The 6,924-nt window shown below is 39.0% G+C and overlaps 1 pseudogene; it reads right to left on the reverse strand.

Moving 5' to 3' along the window:
* Positions 1-1,073: 1,073 nt before the first annotated feature.
* LOC119284323 overlaps positions 1,074-6,924 on the reverse strand; it is an 8,132-nt pseudogene continuing 2,281 nt past the window's right edge.

Genomic DNA, 6,924 nt, shown 5'->3' on the forward strand with positions numbered 1-6,924 from the left:
GATCCGTCGCCCATATGCCCCGACCTGGCCCTTCTCCTTCCCGCCGGCCAAGCGGAGCCGCTCGTGTCGCTGCTCTACCTGACGAGGGCATCTTGCTGAGGTGAGCCTCCTTCTGCTAGTGCCATAAGATACTGCAATGTTGGTATGCATGCTAACTTCTGTATGTTTTGTATCAGCCATGTTGCATTGTATCAGCTATGTAAACAGTTCATGAGGAATGCCAATGGGGCTGTCATATGTATTTTATATTATTTTAATCTTCACCAATTTACTTCGTTAGTTGCAAAAGGTATCATGAGATTTAATTGATGATACTCATCATAAGACTAAAGAGTAGATGTGATACATAGTTGTAGTACATTTGTAGTCAGACTGCATATTTACACAAGTTTTTTTTGGTTACTTGCAAAATACTCTCTATAAGCAATTTGTTTAATGTGGCCCTGTTTGGCAATTGTAGCATGTTATGTGTAGGCATATGGGTAATACTGATATTACATATAAATTCATTTACTATAAACTAACCATCAAGGGTTCTTTACATGTCACGACACATAGGCATCTTACAAGCATAATTTTTCCAAACAATTGTAGTAGCTCGGCATTCGGTTTTTTCACAGTAGCTTTGCAAGCATATTACTACTCACGAAAGAATCTACGAAAGCCGCTGAAGTACGTACAAGTAGATCGGTGCAACTTTGCCCGTATCCTTTTTTCTTGATAAGGCATGGTCGAGGTGGTGGTGAGATCTGGAGCTCCTGCCACGTGCTCGCTTGCTTCAGAAGAATCCTGCCAGGGGCACCATTTTTCTTCCTCCCAGGAAACATATCTGATCCTGGAGAATTCTTCCAGAAGCAGCAATGTTCCACAGGGATATGATATCTCTCTCCACCACCTGTGCTCTGCAGCAGCAGCTGCTATGTTTATCCTCATTGTTTACTTCAAGTCTGCAATGCCTGTTGTTAACTCTTATAATTAGACTAGTACAATGCCCGTGCGTTGCCACGGGTCTTTTAATTCTTTATTCTGATTGCACATATATATGTGTATTATTGTATATAACTCGGTGAATTTTAGGCCCCTTCGAACAACACCACGTCGGCAACTTTGTCAAAGGATTCCTTTTGAATGTTGACATAATACGTCTCCATCTCTCTCATACTTTCAAAAATAAGCATATATGAAAATTCATCTTATATATTGTCATATCCAACAGGTATTATAGAAGAACCATTATTTGTACATATCTCTTCCAATTGTGTAAGACTTCAATGAGTTTTCAGTCTGCCCATCATAAAGCTTTGTGAGTTGACACTTTCAAAGCATCATCCGAAGCCATAGTTCTTATTTCCAATCTATAGAAGGGAATATATAAACACATATTTAAAAAAAATTCAGATAAGCCCATACACAATATATATTCATTTGTCAGCTGCTCGCTATGAGCAAGTGATATTTCTCTCACGGCAAACAATTATTTTCCCCTAAAAAACACAAACGGCAGCTCATTCTCTTCTCATCTTATAATAAACAAAACAGTTCACTCTCTGACCCTCACCGCACGGCACATGCACATCTCATTCCCCCGACTTGCTCTCCACGTCACGGCGTCGACGCCGCCATCTCTCCCCACCACGGCTTTTTGCTGCCGCCTTCCCTCGACGCCATGTCATTCAGCCCGCACCTTCCTCTCACCACCATCTCTCCTTCCCTCCACTGTGTCGCCCGCCCCCTTCTCTCCTCTCCACGACGTCCCAGCCCAATTCCCGGTGCCAAGGAATGCACATCGTCGTAGCTGAGGGTGACCACCACAGTGTGTTTTGCTGCCAAGTTATATGAAATGATATATATCATGTGATCCTTTTGCCTCTTTTAAAATAAAAAAGACTGTTGTCGAGGTATGTGTCCGCGAGTTGCCACAACACCAAACTTTATTGAGGCAATAAGAGAAGCATAAGAGGACAAATCCCAGAGAAAATGAAATAACCAAAAGAAGATTATGTTTTGGTTATGAAGCATAGACAGGGTCATCCACGAGGTTCCCCACACCGCCTCGCTCTCCATGGTAACAATCTATCAGCTCGAACCAGACAACCGGCATTCAGCAGATCGTGGATCTAGTGTGGGTTAACTCCCTCATTGTGATAAAAAAAAGGTACGGTCCACTACTTTGCCGTGCACTCTTCATTATTCACATTCTCCTTTCATTCACCCCTCTGCATCAAGTGCCGGCAGCAAGTGGCAACGGAGCAGCTGCGGATTCTTTCCATATCTGAGCACAATAAGATGGCCCTCAACCAGATTTGATTGGACTTGACACCCATGATTAGAAGGCTATCATCAACTTACTCACCGAGGTACCATCTGATGACAACAACATAATAAAAATCATTGCTTGCCGAGCTATGTCCCGTAGCAATTTCCTGACAAGCACTCAATCATAAGGACAAGTCAAGACATAATAACATATTGGCCATGCATTTCTAAAGATCTACAATACACATACCATGGTCATAATATGTGATGTCGTCTCTTTTTTCCCTTTCATATTTTTAACAACGAGTTAAAATATTCCCTTGCCTCCAATATCATTGTGAAAGTTGCAATGCTCCACGTTGTGTCTCAATGTTGTCACACAATAGCGTCCTCTATTAGATGAATTTTGATAAAGAAAGTTGGTTTGGTTATATCTTTGTAGTTTCTTATATACAAAAACTACCGTAACAAGATAAATAAGTAGAAAATTATTCTATTTTTCTACACTATCGACCCTAGGCAATTAGCATCATTTAAACGGTAAAATAATGCATTTCGTTAACTTGTGATGGTCGGTAAAATAATGCATTTTGATAACTTGTGAAAAATAATCAGAAAAATAAAAAGTAAAAGCACCATAGTTTCTAGGAAATGACTTCAGCTCATTCATATGAAAACATGTTTAGAAGATAGAAGTATATGAGCGCACCTGGTCATAAATTCCCTCGAAGAGAAAGGAATTATGACTGAAACATGAAGCTAGCATACGGATATCGATGATTAAATAATGAGGAATGCACTCAAGAGAATGGAATAAAATTTTGAGTTTTTTCTTACAAATAATTCCTTGATTAAAAGTTTCTTCCATCATCAGCATGCTAAATTTTGCAGTTTTTTTTTGTAAGAAACTTCCAATCTATTCATCTTCAATCATGGCAGTATAAAGAACAACAAAGGTAATAAAAATTACAACCATGTCCGTGGACCGCCTAGCGACGACTACAAGCACTTGAGCGAGCCGAAGGCGCGCTGCCGTCATTGCCCCTCCATCACCAGAGCCGGGCAAACCTTGTTGTAGTAGACAGTCGGGAAGTTGTCGTGCTAAGGCCCCATAGTGCTAACTTTCCAATGTTAATTGATCAAGAAATAGAAAGTCAAAAACCGTTTTTTACTTGTATTTGCATGCAAATGTGTGGACGGATAACAGTTGGGAGATAAATAACAGAAATCATTAACTAAAACTATCGATAGTTAATCTGTATGGTGTGAAATATCTTGAGATCATCATAAAAACAATCAAATTGGACCTTTATGAAACTGCCACAACCCACCCCCAAGAACAAACACAAAAATATATGAAAAATATATAGCTAATATGGCAAGCATATCCACGTCCATAATACAACCATAATGCATATCATTCCTGATACATTTCTACTGCAGGTATAGTCATCATTCAAAACACAACAACACAAATTTATTCAATGTATGTTCTGAGGCCGGATGCAGTTGTATTTCTCTTGGATATCTCTTGAATATTCCGCATGAAAATATTAGATTGAAAGAAAACCCGAGTGAGCCTACAAGTTGAAGAAAAAAAAATCTAAACCTAAACATAAGAAACAAAACAAGGACATTTTATAAGAAACAGAAAAGTGATAAAGCACATACCTATAGGCCCGCATAGAAGGTAAGACACAACTGCACTATGAAATTAAGGGTCTCGCAAAACATTATGCACTCAAAAAAATTAATTAGACCTATCCATTAATTTATTAGCATGCAAAGTCACTCGTCTAAAGGCAAGCATCAAGCAACACTTCTATGATTGGACTTAAAAGGACTACTACACCAACAAACATAAGCATCTGATAATTACCTATTCTTCTGATTTATTTGTAGGTTTTTCATACTATACCAGGGTTGGGGGCTGCAGATAAGTGGATCTCGAGGAGGTGTCATCGATCTGTATTGAGATCTCTAGATCGCTGCTCGGTCAACTTAGTGCAAGGAGCTACACCATCTGTAAACCATTGTAGGATACTACAAAATGGAAAAAAATCATTTAATATAAGTGCATAACAATAGTAAGTCGTTCAAGGGAAAGCTTAACAAGTAAACAATTTAATTTTGTCATTATTCAGAAAGGAAAGATGCCTACTCATTTTGAAAAGAGTATGCCTACTCATTGTCGTAGCCTCGGTGTCATCAGAAAGAGCCTATCTATGTAATCAAGCACTCACGGGAAAACCTCTAAGGTTCTGGACTTCCTCCTTTGGTTGCAAGAGCAATCTGGTAGCAAGTCTCAAACAAAAGATGTAAAGCAACAAGTGATATATCTGATTGTCTTCCGCTGCATGTTGTGTCTTCTCTTCTGTTCACTTCTCTCTAGGCAGCAACCATCGTGATATCTATTTGCTTGTCTTCCCCACCATGTTTTAGGAGTGTATGAAGGCTGGTGCGAATAATCCCAATTTACACAATGGGTAATGCCAGTAAAAGATAGATCGATTGAACTCACATAGGCTGGCACTAATCACTCTGTTAACTGCTAAAGAGTGTAGACACATGCTGTTGGTTAGTAATCCCTCCGTCCGAAAAAGCTTGTCCCTAAAATGGATGAATCTAGCACACATTAACATGGTGGGGAAGATTTAGGAATTCTACCAGCTCCACGTGAAGTAAGATTTAGAAATTTGGCAGGATCTATAAAATTAGGGGCAAGCCAGTCTGAGCAAAATAATGGGACAAGGAATTAATGAGACAAGTTTCGTAATGCATCAATTGAGGTAGATATATGTATACAATTGATTTTTTAAACATAAACTATGAAAGAGTCCAACAGTAGACATCTTTTTGAAACAATGGAACAGTAATCACCAAGCAACAATTAAGCACTAATTTAATGTTGAGCCCAACATAAATTCTCATAAACAATAGACATTTGAATACCTTGCATCACTTTATTTGCTTGCAAAGTAGAAAGTTTGAGCAGTTCAACACTTCCAACTTTATATGACAAAGTTTACGATTCTTCTGTAGCCGTCCACATTTTCTCACATGAACATGCATCCAGCAATAATTTGGATACCTAGGTAACAAATATATTTCAAAAAAATCCCAACAAAATATCTCTCGTTTTCTCAATGTAACTACGTTTACACATGTCGCAGAAAAAGTGGGAGAAATACTAAAGCTATACTACAGGACAAGGATATTCGCGATAGCATCCATGGAGCTCCCGGTAGGGCGAGGCAGGGTGTCCACCCCTCCTTTATTTCTGACAAACTATACTATAATATACATACCTGTGTACACTCGATCAATGGATGACAATTGCAATAAATCGCTGAAAGAGAAAGAGTTCTCTTTGATGTTGGGCTGTGACTTGTGAAAAGGCTCCTTATTTGGGTCGTGCTCTCGCGATGGCTGCACATAGGACCCACATGCACGACGCACCGAACCAGTCATCACGAAGGTACGAACAGGAACAGACAAACATAACATACACCACAAGCCCAGGCGCTGAACATACAGGAAGTGAGAAAGCTAAACCTTTTGAAAGCTAAATTGTTTGAAAACTAAACAAATGTTAATTACAACAATCAAGATAATTTATATATAATTACAACAATAAAACTGTAAAAGGCAAACAAAAGGCATGAGACAGCAATCAGTTATTGGGAAACAAAGTAATTCAAGGATACTAAAACTAATGAACAAAAATGGCACATATAGAAAATGCCCATCAAAAGGAAATGAATCATACCATGACTCAAATTCGTCATGGGATGAGAATATATCAGGCAAAATGAAATTCAGTAGCGACCACAACTCTGCCCCAACTCCTAGTCAAAGGAGCATTTTATCCATTGGAACGTGCCCCAACTCCCTCAATAATTTGCACTTTGTATTTTTTTAAAGATGTCCCTGGAAAAAAGAATCTGGCCAAGACGTACATACATGGGGAAGAGAGAGAAATATATAAGGGCAATAATTCAGATCATGTGACTTCCACTTATAATTAGCAAGAAACTTTGCATCAAACATAGCCATCTCATATGAAGTGATTATTATCAGAAAACCAGGACCAACAGTTTTGGGCATGTAGTTTCTCGCTAGCTCTGTCCGAGCCACTTTATCTCCATGATAAATCAAACCATTTAGAGAAGGAGCAATCCTGAAATTAAGTATTCCACATAAGATAGCAAACAAACTAAGCACAGTGAAGGACAACTCTGGATGCTTTACCTCATTGAGTCGTTCAACCAGTTTGACAGGGTGGAAGGAAGAGCAATAACCATGTATGGACCATACAGACCATTCCCTTTAGGATGACCAAGAAATGCAATTGTCTGAATTGTTTTTCAAAGGCCCATTTGATCACGCAGTATCCCATTAAGCTCATTTCGCCACTGTGATATTAGCCACTTAACGTCTTTTATCTGGTAAGATTTCAACTTCCCCCTCTCAATAACAGAACAAGGCTGGCTTGCTCTCTTTCCCACTGTTCTTCTTCTGTTAGAGTACCATCATCAGCAGAATGATCTTCACGAGATCTTGGAAGCATGTCTGCCACTGTAGTTTTAGCCTTCGTCTGAACAACATTTTATTTCCAGTAATTAGATATAACATAAGGTCTAATCAAGGAACATGAGTTGCTTTCCC

Source organism: Triticum dicoccoides, chromosome 4A (assembly GCF_002162155.2).
Source record: "Triticum dicoccoides isolate Atlit2015 ecotype Zavitan chromosome 4A, WEW_v2.0, whole genome shotgun sequence".
NCBI classification, from domain to species: domain Eukaryota; kingdom Viridiplantae; phylum Streptophyta; class Magnoliopsida; order Poales; family Poaceae; genus Triticum; species Triticum dicoccoides.